This window comes from Octopus sinensis, linkage group LG1 (assembly GCF_006345805.1).
Source record: "Octopus sinensis linkage group LG1, ASM634580v1, whole genome shotgun sequence".
In the NCBI taxonomy this organism is placed as follows: Eukaryota; Metazoa; Mollusca; class Cephalopoda; order Octopoda; family Octopodidae; genus Octopus; species Octopus sinensis.
Window position 1 is genome coordinate 202,707,581 of NC_042997.1, and position 16,761 is coordinate 202,724,341.

The 16,761-nt window shown below is 37.6% G+C and overlaps 1 non-coding gene across 1 annotated transcript; it reads left to right on the forward strand.

The window, feature by feature from the left end:
- The first annotated feature begins 15,809 nt into the window (after positions 1-15,809).
- Positions 15,810-15,881, forward strand: Trnah-gug. Its single transcript has one exon. It is a non-coding gene; the product is annotated as a tRNA-His (tRNA).
- The last annotated feature ends 880 nt before the right edge of the window (positions 15,882-16,761 follow it).

A 16,761-nucleotide genomic window follows, 5' to 3' on the forward strand; every position in this document is an offset into this window, starting at 1 on the left:
CTTCCTAACACCAACCACTCCATGAGTGTAGTGGGTGCTTTTTACGTGCCAGACGAGTCTGGCAAACGGCCACGATCGGATGGTGCTTTTTATGTGCCACCGGCACGGGGGCCAGGCGAGGCTGGCAACGAACACGAACGGATGGTGCTTTTACATGCCACCGGCACGAGGCCAGTCGGGGCGGCGCTGGCAACGGCCACGAACGGATGGTTCTCTTACGTGCCACCGGCACTGGTAACTCAGCATCCTCGTAATAATAATAATAATAATAATAATAATGTTAATAATCCTTTCTAATTAATGCACAAGACCTGGAATTTGAGGGGAGAAGGGATAGTTAATCACATCAACTCCAGTACTTGACTGGTACTTAATTTACTGACCCCCAAAAGGATGAAAGGCAAAGTCAACCTCAGCAGAATTTGAACTTAAAACGTTAGCCCTTTTGATACCCACCTAACTGAAACCGCTTCTGGCTCTGTAGTACAAATGTCTTGTTTTCATAAGTTTTGAATCAAAATCTTCCACCAGACCTTAGTCACAATTTATGTTCCTAACACTAGCTGAATGATGACTAAGTTATTTTACTAAATTCTTTGTTATATATAATGTAATTGAAAGAAACACAGAGCATCTCAACAGAAATTTGGTAACAAAAGAGTCAAGATGAATGAAATACTGCTGGACAATAATAATAATCCTTTCTACAGGTGGCATAAGGCCTCAAATTTGTGGGGAGGGGACTAGTCAGTTATATTGACCCCAGTGTTTCACTGGTACTTAATCTATTTACCCCAAAACGATGAAAGGCAAAATAATAATAATTTTTTCAAATTTTGGCACAAGGCCAGCAATTATGAGGGGAGAGGCTAATCAATTACATCAGTGCCAGAACTTAACTGGTGCTATATTTCATTGTCCCCAAGGGGATGAATGGTAAAGCTGACCTGGCAGAATTTGAACTCAGAATACAAAGAGCCAAAGGAAATGCTGCTGAGCAGCTTTGTCCAATGAGCTAACAATTCTACTAGTTTACCACTCTTTTGCTTGATTCAGTCATCTGACTGTGGCCATGCTGGAGCACCACCTTTAGTTGAGCAAATTGACCCCAGGACTTATTCTTTGTACTTTATTCTATTGGTCCTTTTTGCCGAACCGCTAAGTTACAGGAACGTAAACACACCAGAGACAAACACAGACACACAAACATATACACACACCACACACACACACACACACACACACACACACACACACACACGTATATATATATATATATATATATATATACGACTGGCTTCTTTCAGTTTCTGTCTACCAAATCCACCCACAAGGCTTTGGTTGGCCCGAGGCTATAGTAGAAGACACTTGCCCAAGGTGCCACACAGTGGGACTGAACCCGCAACCATGTGGTTCGTAAGCAAGCTATTTACCACACAGCCACTCCTACACCTTTAAGAATCTAAGCAGAATATTTTAAATTCTTTACAGAAAAATATCCTAATAATCCTACCTCCTTAGGCACAGGGCTTGAGATTTTATAGGGGACTTGCTGATTATGATGACCCCAGTGCTCAACTGGTGCTTATTTTATTAACCCCAAAAGGTTGAAAGGCAATTTCTGCAGGATTTGAACTCAAAATATAAAGCTGGAAGAAATGTGTGATGTGTTTTGTCTGACATGCTAACAATTCTGTCAACTCATTGCCTTAATAATAATAATAATAACAATAATAATAATAATAATAATAATAATAATAATAATAATAATAATAATAGCAATAATAATAATAATAATAGCAATGATGATGATGATGATGATGACGACGACGACGACGATGATGATGATGATTGATAACGATGATGATGATGATGACGACGACAACGATGATGATGATGATGATGATTGATGATGATGATGATGATTGATGATGATGATGATGATGATGATAATGATGATATGATGATGAATGATGATGATGATGATGATGATGATGATGATGATGGCAGTGGTGGCGGCGGCGACGGCGGTGGTGGTGATAATGATGATGATGATGATGATGATGATGATGAACTTTGTGAATTCAGTACTTAGGTGCACTATAAACTTGCCAGAAAGTTAAAGGAGGGGACAGAAAGCAGACGTATAAGTTAGGTAAAGAAAGAACAGCAATGAAGGCTGGAAGTATCCATGCACAGAACACCAGAATAAGAAGTTAAATGGCTGATCAGATAAAGACTCCAATGAAATTTGCAAAGATTCATAATTTATACATTAAGAAAACAAAAAACAAACAAAAACACTTGATTTTGTTTTGTCTTCTATCAAAGAAATTATTTTCTTTCTAAATAAATATGGAAGGAAAACAGGATGCTGAAAGCATCTGAGATGATAAGGCAGCTGGAATAGACTGGTTAAATAGAAAGAAGTGTTACAGTCAAGACAAATACCATTATTTTCCTCATTCTAGTTATGAGAGAAAGAAAACTTGGCAAGGTTTTCCAGGCCTGATAAAGATCTATTTTATACTCAATGGAAATGAAGAATGTTCATATATATTTGTGTATTATGAATTGTTTGTGGAGGAAAGTAAGCTCATATAATTGTCTAGTAAATCACAGTCAACTTGCTGTGTATTGCTACCCAAACTAATGTAACATAATCAGTTGTTTCGGTTCAAATTCTAACTGGAATAATCTTTGCTATTCGAATTGTTTGGTAAAAATTCATGCAAAACTTATACTTGAGTTTAGTCCCAAGATACACTTCACAGTTGTTCTGGGATGCATCATCAATGAGGTTTGCGAGGTCTTGTTGGGGATTTTGAATCATTCAATATCAGACTCCCTCGCCCAGTTGACCCAGGCAGGATTAATCAAGTCCCAGCTTGCATCCCAGTGGCAGCAAACCCCTGGTCTGTTTTCTTTATCCAAAGTCACCCTGTGGCCTTCTCTGCAGCTTTAGTAATGGAATTTACGACCCTCTTCTTTACTACAACCAGTAACTCTAAACCAGTGGTTCTCAACCAGAGTCCATATAGCCCCTGAAGGTCCATGTAAAACTTTTGAGGGTCTACACAACAAAATAGTAGATCAGGCATCTACAATAATATTCTAAGGGTCACTGAAAACATTTTGTTTCAGATAAATGTATTGCAAGACTGCTAGGTTGCTTTCACTAGCATTTTACATAGTTCAACTGACACAAATTAATGCATGAAAAGTTAAAATAGGAATTTTGAAAGAAGTATGTATAAAACTAGTTTTCAAACATAAAAAGGGCTATGGGGTGGGGAGAGGGCATTAGGAAGGGCATCCAGCTGTAGAAAACCATGCCAAATCAGACTGGAGTCTGGTGCAGCCTTCCAGCATGGACAACAGACATTAAATGATGATGATGATGATGATGACTTGTTTGATTCTTCCAATCCCTCATCTCAAACATTTCTAGCTAAAATAGATCATGAAATGAAGGGGATCTATACATAAAAAATGGTTGAGAACCCCTGCTCTAAACCCAGTCAGAACTTTGCAGAATGAATGCCCCACAAAATTTTAGCAGCCAACTTCAATTGACTCCCAACATGTCTGCCAGCTCTGGCTTCTGTACTACACCACAGTTTGGCAAACTTTCTCTCATAAGTCTGTAGTTATGATGATCTTCCCACTAGCAGAAATTATATTACATCTAAATACAACTAAACAATTATGTTTTCATTTCCTAATGAACTAAATTACATTTAGTATTATGGAAGTGATTTGAAACTGTATCTTTGGATATGCAGTCAGACATCATAAGCAAACCACCATAGTTCATGTGATTGGTTTATTAACCGACCAATCATCATGAAGCAATGGTGTGGACAGGTTTTCTCAAACATTCTAGGATTTGAAACCATTTGGTATGCATTTTTATTGGCCTGACAACCGGCACTCCGTAGATCTTAAGTGTATTAACCCTTTTCATACCAATCCACCCAAGACTGCCCTTGGTTCTATGATACAAATTTCTTGTTTTAAAGTGATCTAAATTAATGCATTCCATCAAAATTTCATGTTGATTTGTATTTCAAACACCAGCTGAATAATGACAGCCATCTTAAGTTCTTCCCTATTTTCATAATTGATTGAAATACTATGGTTTGCAGCACAGAAGATGCTGCATAGTGGAAGACACATCCTGATTTTGGAATTCTAATCAAAAAGGATTTTAAAACTCACTTTAGTTGGTATGAATTTGGTTACATGTGCTTCAACAACAGGAACAAAATGACATGACATAGCTTCCTGGAAATTCTCGCCTCACTGGCAAAAACAGGAAAACTTCTCTTATCTAAAGATAAAATGATGTTCATAGAGGCATTTGATTGTGCCATGCTGGTTGGTCTATCATACAATGTGATTGGATACAAAAGTGCATCCTGTGTAAAACTAGACCAATCCAAGAAAGGAACTCAGTTAAGTATAACACCATCACATGACTGGTTTATGTGACCAATTGTTAGAAACATGCAGGGTGAACTGTTTTCCTAAATGATGTGACAATTTATAACAACAGTCTTGCCACATCACTAAAGCCTTGTTCACATTTTGAAGTAGTACCAAGCAGGCATACACTAAATGTCTGTTATCAAACAAAAATGGCAGACAAACCAGCCAAGTGCTCCTGCCTGTCGTTAAGTGAAATTGTCAAACAATGGTTACCTAAATGGTGTTTTGCTGCTCTTTACTGTAACTATCCTGCAATTCTCAGCATCGGGGAAGATGCATGGTAATTGATTTTCAAGGCTATTTTGTCAAGGTATTTCAAAGTATTTGGCATCTTCTATCCCAGAAGATTATGGTAAATGTAAGATATTTCAACAAAAATATGGTAAGAAAAGGGTTAAGTTTCTGTTTTCCTCTTTTTTCACTATTTCCATGTATATACATTACAAGTATTGATTTCAAATTTTGGCACAAGGCCAGCAACTTCAGAGGAGGGGATAATTCAATTACATCAACCCCAGTGCATAGCTGGTACTTATTTCATTGACCCTAAAGGATGAAAGGTAAATTTGACCTCAACAGAATTTGAACTTAGAACATAAAGACGGACAAAATGGCACTAGGCATTTTACCTGGTGGGCCAAAGATTCTGCCAGCTTGTAGCCTTATCACAAATATTAATTCACACATTTGAGTGGCAACAGCCATTTAGCACAGTTTTAGAAAAGCAGAAATTTGCACCAAGTTTTTCAGACAAGAAAAACTCTTTTCTAAACAAATTCAGATAAAGAAAATAAAATTATTCAGTAGAGTGTTAGAGGAAAACAACTTTGGAAGAAAATATTTTCAAAATGATAAATCCAATTTTTTTTATGTTTAAGATATAATTTAATTTAGATTTTTTAATTTAGTTCAACAACAGAAATAGAAAATTTATTTCAGAAGCTCAGCAAAAGAAGTCGGTGAGAAAAAGTAAATGTTTACATGTCATTTTTAATTTATTCTTTGTATTTGCTTTATTCTTTCAACTTTACAAAATGTATGTAATGTAAGCATGCATTTCTGTTTATTTCCATTTTCTTTTTGATGTCCGATATATATTATTCTTAAACAGAAACATTATTGATAGTGACTTCGAAGTTTCAGCCAGCTAAGCCATTTTCGGACTCATCAGCATCATCGTTTAACGTCCACTTTCCATGCTAGCATGGGTTGGACGATTTGACTGAGGACTGGTGAGCAAGATGGCTGCACCAGGCTCCAATCTGATTTGACAGAGTTTCTACAGCTGGATGCCCTTCCTATTGTCAACCACTCTGAGAGTGTAGTGGTGATTTTATGTACCACTGGCACAAGGGCCACTCAGGTGGTACTGTCAACGGCCACACTCAAATGTTGTTTTTTATGTGCCACCTGCACAGGAGCCAGTCCAGTGGTACTGGCAACAACCTCGCTCCCATGCTGGTGCTGTATAAAAAAACACTCAGTGCACTCCACTCTGTAAAGTGGTTGGCATTTGGAAGGGCATCCAGTTGTAGAAGCCATGCTAAAACAGACAAGTGGAGCCTGGTGTAGCTCTCCGGCTTGCCATCTCCTGTCAAACTGTCCAATCCATGCCAGCATGGAAAATGAACATTAAATGATGATGATGGTGGTGGTGGTGGTGGTGGTGGTGGTGATGATGATGATGGTGATGAACAACTAGCTTAATTTAGTAATCCATTAGTAAGTGTCAGCTGCTTTATTTCCTGCGATAGTACAACATCCCAAGATGTATACTTTCAAAGATTCAAGAGGGATGTTCAGGACATCAGCTCAACCAATCAAGACTAGCATAGTGGCCATGGTCACTGCTCCCTCTTTCAAACCCTGCAAGTACACAGAATTTTAAATTTAATTGTCACCTCCAAAGTTACTCATTTCATCCTTTAGCACTGAAACTGACAATGTTTGGCCCAAAGATTCTACCTGTTTTATGTTGAAACTGGCTGGATCCAGCCTCTCACATCTAAAAATAAACAGTCTCAAAATAAACAGTCACATAATCAAAATCTTGAAGATGCTAGGTAATGCATGATACTGGTGTCATGCAAATGGCACCCGTGCCAGTGGCACCGAAAAGCACCCATTACATTCTCAGAGTGGTTGGCATTAGGAAGGGCATCCAGCCATAAAAAGAACCATGCCAAATCAGACTGGAGTCTACTGCAGCCTTCTAGCTTGCCAGCCCTGGTCAAATCATCCAACCCATGCCAGCATGGACAACGGATGTTACATGGTGATGATGATGATGATGGTGGTGGTGGTGGTGGTGGTGATGATGGTGGTGATGGTGATGATGATGATGATGATGATGATGATGATGATGATGATGATGATGGTGATGGTGATGATGATGATGATGATGATGATGATGATGATGAAATTCAAAACTGTGAATAAATAAGCATTACATTTGACAGAGTTATGAGAATGCAAAAGGGTTGAAAACTCTTTGCAATTTCATCAAAATATTTGGAATTCCACCATTAGAAATATCTTCAGACTCTTACCTTCTTCCATCACATTAACCAAACCATTGTGAAAGAACATACAAAATAGAATTGAAAATGAAATTCAGACTGAATTTTATCTAAGATACTTGAATTTTATAAATTCTTAGTTTTGTAGGAAATTTAAGTAATTATCTTTGCTAACACATTGCATTGATCTCATGAATTCTTTTAATTTCATATTTCGTTAATAATTATAATTAAAACTATGATTATTACTGGTGTCACTCTTGTTATTTTCCTTCCCAAAATAACATTAAGCAGATGATCAAACCTTTCAAATGGTTGCTCAGCAGATGGTGCCCAAGCTTTAAACCATTCTTTTATTTTCATTATTTAAAAAAAAATATTTGTCTTAAAATTTTTTTTTTTATTTTGTCTTGATTAAAATTAAATAATATAGGAGTAAATTGCATAATGAAATGTCTTTAAAACAATCATTTTCAAAAATAAATTTGTGTGTAAATGTGTATGTGTGTGTGTGTGTGTGTGTTTGTGCATGTATTAGTATGTGTATGTTTATGTATATGTGCAGGTGTGTGTGTGTGTGTGTATTCATGCATGCGTGTGTTTGTGTTTGTGTGTGTATGAGTGTGTAGGAGTGTGTATATCTGTGCATGTGTGTGTTTGTATGTCTGTTTGTGTGTGTGTGTGTGCATGTGCATATGTGCATGTGCATATGTGTATGTGTGTGCATGTGTGTGTGTGTGTGAGTGTGTGCGTGTGTGAGTGTGTGTGTGTGCATGTGTGTGCATGCATATATGTGTTGTTAGGTGCATTGATGAGCTGATTAAAGTCCTGTTTCAGGAAATAATGCAAATAATAATTATTGATTGATTGCTAAATTGAGCTATTTCGGAATACTTTATCCAAATTTTAAAATGATGCCTAGAAATATTTATTTGACTCTCCCCACTCCTCAACTAATCTTATTCAATTAAACTAGATAATAATTTCAATTAGATAAGCTAGAACATCATCATCATCATCATCATCATCATCTTCCATGCTTCCATGCTGGCCTGAGTGGAATGGTTTGATAGGAGCTAGCCTGCACCAGACTTCTGTGACTGTTTTGGTAGGGTTTTTACAGCTGGATGCCCTTACTAACACCAATCACCCAGCAGAATGGACTTAATGTGTTTTATGTGCCACAAACACAGGTGAGGTCAGTTTTGGTAAGGTTTTTACTGCTGGATGCCCTTGCAAATGCCAACCACATTACAGTGTGGATTGGATGCTTTTTACATGGCACTTGCACTGACAGGGTCATCAAGTACTTGCAAGACAAAGAAAAAAAACTTTTAAGATGGGAGTGGGCATTGGAGGAGGTGATCTTGTGTCGGAGGATGAAAGGTTATAGTTGGACAGAGGGACAGAAGTAGGTGTCTTGCAGTAGAGGAGGTACAAGGTTACCCAGCTGGAGAAAGAGAAAGATCAGGAATGAAAACAGAAACAGGTGCACAACTGCAAAGGAAATACATGGTTACCCAACTTGAGGGAAGTGCAGGAGGAGAGAGAGAGTGGGAGACAGTAGGATAGAGATTGTGGCATACTCACAAGGGACAGGGATCAGAATATAAATGGGATGGTTGAGTAAAGGCAGAGAGAGATATAGATGGTGGGCAAGTGCCAGGGCATACCCTTGAGGTTCAAACGTCATGTTATAAGTGGCAGGATATTGACAAACATGCATGATTAGGGAGTGCAGACGGGAAGTGAGTGGTGAAGACCTGGGTATATATAGAGTGGGGGTCTACCAGATAACAGTGATACAGTGAGACAGGGCCAAGAGGACAGGATTGTTATAATCTTGTGCATGTGCATAACTCAAAATCTTGATGTGCTAGAACAATTCTGAGTGCGGATTCGGGTTCAGCATCCTTGATTTAGTCTAAACTATATGCTTTTAATCTGGTAGCAAAATCTTTGTTGTCCAGATTGCCTATAATACATAATAGGATGCATAATTATTTAGGATGCATAATTATTCGCATGTAGTTTGGTTCATGATCCATCTTTTCTGTCCAGGAAAATATTGTATATAATGATAGAGCGGCTAACTGGCTTCCATGCCAGTGGCACATAAAAGGCGCCATTCAAGCGTGATCGTTACCAGTGTCACCTTACTGGCACTTGAATCCCATGCTAGTAGGGTGCTAAGAGCACCATCCGAGCGTGATCGTTGCCAGAGCGGCTAACTGGCTTCCGTGCTGGTGACACATAAAAGGCACCATTCGAGCGTGATCATTACCAGTATCGCCTTACTGGCACATGTAAAAAGATTTGAACGAGGTCGTTGCCAGTACCGCATGACTGGCACCCGTGCTGGTGGGATGTAAAAGCACCCACTACCCTCTCGGAGTGGTTGGCGTTAGGAAGGGGATCCAGCTGTAGAAACTCTGCCAGATCAAGATTGGAGTCTGGTGCAGCCATCTGGTTCGCCAACCCTCAGTCAAATCGTCCAACCCATGCTAGCATGGAAAGCAGACGTTAAACGATGATGATGATGATGAATGACAAGGTGTTTATTTTTGCCTCGTACTTATAGTGTTGACTAAAACCTATAGATACATTCTGTAGTACAATGTAACATTAAAAGAAAACACTGTTAACACATTTTTTTAGGGATTATGGTTGCTATATTCAGCAGGTCTAGTGACCATAAAAGGCCTTTTTCATTAGTTTACTAGAATCCTTTGCTAGGTGGGTTGATAGATAAATGGGTAGATGATAAAATGAGTGAGAGTATCAAAAATATGTTGTGGCATTTTATGAGGTCCTATTATGTTCTAAGTTCAAATCTTGCTGAGATCAAATTTATCTTTTATCATTCCAGGGACAATAAGGTAAGTACCATTCAAATTACTTGAATATTTCAGTAGAATAGGCAGATAACTGGCTCAAAATTAACTTGTATTCATTTATGGTATAGTTAGTTCGTTAGCTCAATCCATTATAAATGATAATCAAATACAACCATTAGAATTTTAATGAGGAAGAGATACTCTGTGGAACTGATTTGCTTGACCTGCTAGAAATAACAACCAAATTTCCCTCAAATCACAATCTATCTTTTATAAAATAGAAATGACTCACTGGTTATAGTCATGCTAGATATATTGTGTCTGGACACAAAGATAGGAGAATTGGTTTGTGTTTGAATGCGATTGCTCATAGACTTATTGAACCAGGTTGACTTGAGACTAAGCAACAACAATAACAACAGCTATAATTCTAAGAAGGTGCTCTTTAAAAAAAACACATGTTCAGGTATATATTATCTCACTCTCTCTCTCTTTCTCTCTGTATCTCTCTCCCTGTCAATGTATTGGTTAGTCTTTCTCTGTTTCTTTATCTGTCAATCTAATCTCTCTCTCTCTCTCTCTCTCTCTCTCACTATCAATCTGTCTACATCTCCTTTATACATAAGTGCACACTGTTTACACATATGCATACACACACACACACACACAAACACATGTACACACACACACACACACACACACACACATTCACATGCAATCTGGCATAATCCAATCTCAGTATAATAATGTAGTCTCTATCAACATACAGCATGTCTTTGTGTCTATGTATGCACTGTTTTCTCTTTCCAACAATTTCCCCCAGCATATTTCATTTAAACCGTATTCCATGTCTTAATAATAAGTCACCTTCACTCTGGTTAGCACTTTTATAACCTCCAAATTTATATAACAACAACAACACTAACAAAATAACACGAATATACTGTATACTACAACAATATGCAATCTTTGTGTTTTAATGTTAAAAAATAATCAAGAATTATGAAAGGCTCAGCAAAATATCTTCAACCAAATTTCAACTTAATAAAAGACATGTTTACCAATTGAAATCTAATATTATCTTTCATGTAATAATGAAATTTTTGCCTGAAATTTGAAATTAAATTTCTGTGCTTTATTAGAAGTGGCTCTCGGCAACTTGATGTACAAAGTGTTATTTCTTTACTTTTTTCTTTCTTTATTTATTTAATAAATGTTAGTGTCCATGTAAAGCTGATATTCCATGATTGATTATGGAAAATGTATAATAAACCTTATGTAAAAGAATAAACTAAACCAAAAAAAAAAAAGATATTAACTAGAAAGAAGAAAGAAAGAAGAGGAAGAAATATAGATAAAGAACAGTTAAATGTGTCTGTTGTTTAAATCTTTTTTTATGCCCTCATATGTTGGAAGATCTTGCTTACGGCTGAAGGATCCTTGATTAAAAATGACACCTCCAGCCTTGGTAGTCTTTTTAAAATCATTTTCAAAAATGCCCTCCCTACATCTCTCTCTCTCTCTCTCTGAATGCTAATTTTTATATTAGAACAAATATTGCCATAAAGTTTCTCAGTAGTTTGCCACAAGAGTATAAATGGTGATTCTATATGACTTCGTCCATTAAAAAATATAATTAAAAGAAACATAACCATCGCAAAGCCAACAAAGTCTCTGCTTAAAGTACAAATACAATATTATCTTCATCATTGACTCTCAAAAGAGGAGACACAATGATGACACAACTGGGTTTGAAGTAGGATTTTTATCATCATCATCATCATCATCATCATCATTTTACATCAGCTTCCTATGCTGGTATCAGCTGAGTGTGTTGTCATAGTCCCAATTGCCTCTCTCTTTAGGAGCTACCCCGCCTCCCAAAGAAGTGGTGCTCATACACGTCACTTAGTTTGTGCTCTATAGCTGGATGCCCTCCCTAATGCCAACCACTTTACAAAATGTGTTGGGTACATTTTGAGGCATCAACACCAGAGAAACTGAATAGTTCTTGGTGAGACAGGATCAGAGAAACCTTATAACCTTACACTTTCTCTGCTTCTTCAGCCAACCATTTTACAGTGTGAACTGTAGGTGGAAGGTATCTTGAAATCCCACCAAGGTTTCTGAACAGTTTCCACAATACAATCTGTTCATGATAAAATATTCTTTTCTGCTCTAGGCACAAGGCCCGAAATTTTGGTGAAAACTGGAAAGAAAGAGTATAGTACCAACAATAAGCTGGCACTAAATTACACTATGGTAGACTAAAGCAATGTGAAATGAAGTGCCTTGCTCAAGAATACTATGTACCACTCAGTTATGGAATTGAAACCACAAATTTATGATTGTGAGGGCCAACAGCCAACCACTCAGCCACATGGTTTACATGGGTACCCCACCCTATCCCATTCCTTTATTGAGCACTCTTTGAAAATGTTATGAAAGCAGTGTTTAGTTGGTTTTCTTTTTTCGTTTTTTCATTTTTGTTATTGGGTTTAAATGCTTATCTATATTGTCTGAAGCCAAATACATACATTGACAGAAAAAATAGATATGAGGGACAAATTGATAAATAGATATACAGGTGGGTCAGTAGATAAACAGGCAGGTAGGCAGGTAGGCAGACGGACAGACAGATAGGCAGACAAACAGGCAGACAGACAGACAGCTAGGCGGACAAACAGGCAGACGGACAGATAGATGGACAGACAGACATGCAGGCAGACAGGTAGACGGACAGACAGACAGACAGACAGACAGATAGACGGACAGACAGACAGGCAGACGGACAAACAGGCAGACGGACAGAGAGACAGACAGACAGACGGAAAAACAGACAGGCAGACAGACCGATAGACGGACAGACAGATAGACAGACAGACAGGCAGACAGACGTACAGACACGCAGGCGTGCAGACAGACAGATGTATAGACAGACATGCAGACAGACAGGCAGACGTACAGACAGGCAGACAGGTAGACGTACAGGCAGACGTACAGTCAGACAGACGTACAGACAGACAGGCAGACAGACAGACAGACAGACAGACAGACAGACAAATAGATAGATAGTTAGATAGATAGATAGATGAACTCAAATGAAATTTAAAAAATGAAGATAATCTTGATTGCAAATAACTTGGACTGAACCATGTAACTCGTAAGTATAATGGGGATGTTGATGGTGGTAGTGTAAGGATATTGGTTAAAGGTGGTGGTAAAATGGGGCATTTAAAAATTTTTTATAGCGTCCATGACTTTACGCATGCGCTTTAGTACAATAAATTATCGTCTGCTCAATCAAAACTTTTATTTTTTTATAAAAGATGGACACCAACAGACGACATCAGTGGAACGGGAAGAATAAAAGTTTTAGGGTAAGATGTTTTTATAGATTTATTTTAATAACCATATTGAGATTTCTCAAAACTTTACCAACGTACTGTAGCAGAATAATATTATAGATAATGTCTATGGTTTTATTCCATAGTTTAAATTGTTTACTTCTTTGCATAAAGGGGAAAATTATAGATAACAACTCACTAAGAAGACAGAATATAACTTTCAGAAATGTTGTTTCTTGAGATTCTACCAAAGGGAAATGTTTAATCATTTCAAGAACCCAATGTTTCAAAACAATTTCATCTTACAGTTTTCAAAGTAACCGAGAAATTTCCACGGTTACTGCTATTTAAGTATAAATGTTTTTAGTTCAATCAACATTCGTTGAAGTTTTAAAAATTATAGCTCTTGATTTTAATTTCAAGGCCGGCAGTTTTGAAGAGAGGGAGTTGGTTAATGCCATTAACCCAAGTACATGACTGGTACTATATTTCATCCGACGTCTGGCAGCTGACTTGGCAGACACCCATAAAATTATTAACCATCTTACAAACAATAACTCTGAGCACCTTTTCAAACTCCACCTGTCTAACACCCGTGGACATGTTTACAAAGTCAGAAAACAGCACAGCTCCTTCCATGACTTTCGGAAACATTTTTTTCACGCTGAGAGCTGCTGAAGCATGGAACAAACTGCCGGCATCAGTTGCTAGTTGTCGGAGCACTGCATCCTTCAAAACTTCCATGCTTCCTGAGATTCGCCAACACTACACCTGATTTTCTCCCCTCCATACACACGCAAGCATGTATCTGACTCATACATTGTTCACTTCCCAGACATTTGTACATTACTGCAGATGCTTTATACGCACTTTTGACAAGTTGTGGTGCACCTGAGCACTGTATACAATAATTTTATTATTATTATCGACCTGGGAGAGACGGAAGGCTAAGCTGACCTCACCGGGATTTGAACTCAGAACGAAAAATAGCCAGAAGAAATACTTATTTCTTTATTACCCACAAGGGGCTAAACACAGAGGGGACAAACAAGGACAGACAAACGGATCAAGTCGATTACATCGACTCCAGTGCGTAACTGGTACTTTATTTATCGACCCCGAAAGGATGAAAGGCAAAGTCGACCTCGGCGGAATTTGAACTCACAACGTAACGCAGACGAAATACCGCTAAGCATTTCGCCCGGCGTGCTAACATTTCTGCCAGCTCGCCGCAGAAATACCGCAAAACATTTTTTCAACTTTGGTTGAGAAAAGTCTAAAAAATAATAATTAATAGGATATCTAGCAATCATCTGTCTGGTCGTTTCAACTCTATGAATACCGTGTGTTACTTTTTACGTGTTCAAATGATTATAAAGAGTCCATTGCCGGTGTGTCCTCACACTTGCAAATGTGTAATGTAAGTCTGTTTAATCTAGGAAGACCTAAATACTAATCCATTAGTAGCCTTCTGTTGCACCCGTTTCAAAAATCAATAAATATCGAAGATTATTCAGCATTCATTGCATTTACATAATAAATAGATAACAATGAACAGACAATGCAGGAGTGTAGGGGTTATGATCAAAGTTTAGGGGTTAGACGACGTTCAATGAGGCACACGAAACTGTTTTAATAGAATCGAATATCGATCAAGACAGTTAACGAAAAATTATTCTGCTGAAAGATACTCTCGTAAAATTTCATGTTTATAATGAGCTGCCTTACTTTAATCGTTTGTATACACACCACACACACACACACAACACACACACACACACACACACACACATACACATACACACACGCACACACACACACACACACACACACACACACACACACATACACACGAACAAGCGCGTGCATGTACACAGAGAGACTGGTACACAGACAGACGGACGGTCGGATGGATAGATAGATAGATAAATAGATAGATAGATAGATAGATAGATAGATAGATAGATAGATAGATAGATAGATAGATAGATAGGCAAATAGATAGATAGATAGATAGATAGATAGATAGATAGATAGATAGATAGATAGATAGACAGGCAAACAGATAGGTAGATAGATAGATAGATAGGTAGATAGATAGATAGATATAGATAGATAGATAGATAGATAGATAGATAGGCAAATAGATAGATAGATAGATAGATAGATAGATAGATAGATAGATAGACGGACGGTCGGATGGATAGATAGATAGATAAATAGATAGATAGATAGATAGATAGATAGATAGATAGATAGATAGGCAAATAGATAGATAGATAGATAGATAGACAGGCAAACAGATAGGTAGATAGATAGGTAGATAGATAGATAGATAGATAGATAGGTAGATAGATAGATAGATAGATAGATAGATAGATAGATAGATAGACAGGCAAACAGATAGGTAGATAGATAGATAGATAGATAGATAGATAGATAGATAGATAGATAGATTAGACAGTCTTAACTGCGATTCACCTTGAACGGAGTGACTCATCAAATTATTTCTAGTAAGCAAACTTTGCAATACACAGTACAGCAAACTGTCTTTCGTTTGTCAACAAAATCCTATATATAATTATATACAAGTAAATGGTGCTACCGATCTGGTAGCCGTGATCGTCTAGTGGTTAGGACCCCACGTTGTGGCCGTGGTAACCCAGGTTCGAATCCTGGTCACGGCAGGTTTTTTTTTTTTTAAATGATTATGTTTGGCTGGTAATCATTTAAATATTACTTTTTTTCTTTTCTTCTTCTTTCTCTCTTTCTCTCCCCATCTTTCTACATCACTTTTTATGGGTTATGTGACTTCAAATGGGATATGTTGAAGGAAAGATAGGAAGGAGGAAAGAAAAAAAACAGACAAATAGATGGACAGATAGACAGACAGATAAATAGATAGATAGTTAGATAGATATATAGATATATAGATAGATAGATGGAGACAGACAGACACACACACACACACAGACAGACACACACACCGACAGACAGACAGACAGACAAATAGATAGATGGATGGATAGATAGATAGATAGATAGATAGATAGATAGGAAAGAAGGGTATCTGGCTGCAGATAATCTGCCCCAATGTACTCTGTCCAATCAATACAAGCATGAAAAAGTAGGCTTAAAATGATAATGATGATGATGATGATGAAAATTGTTTCTGTTTAGTCCAGGTAATCTTTGGTTGAGTAAACCTCTGATCAGAGACGTTCCAGCTTGATCATCATCCCATCTTTCTGCATGTGTAGGATTACATTGTTCAATGTGTCCTTCTCGTTCTTTTGAAGATGCTATGTTGTGATAAAAGGTGCTTGGTTCTTATTTCTAGTTGTTTGAATGACTTATTAGAAGCTTCCCATGTTTGTTAAATAAATGGAACTGCAGTCAGCCGATGGACTAAATGCTGAGCAGGTTAATCTCTGTGCCATATGCTTGCTTAGTTGGGGAGTGTTGAATTGAATTGCACAATGTCAATGCCATTACCGCCCTGCTATCTCCACCGTTACCACAACCACTACCATCCCCAACAACACCATCAACAACAAATAAACAAGC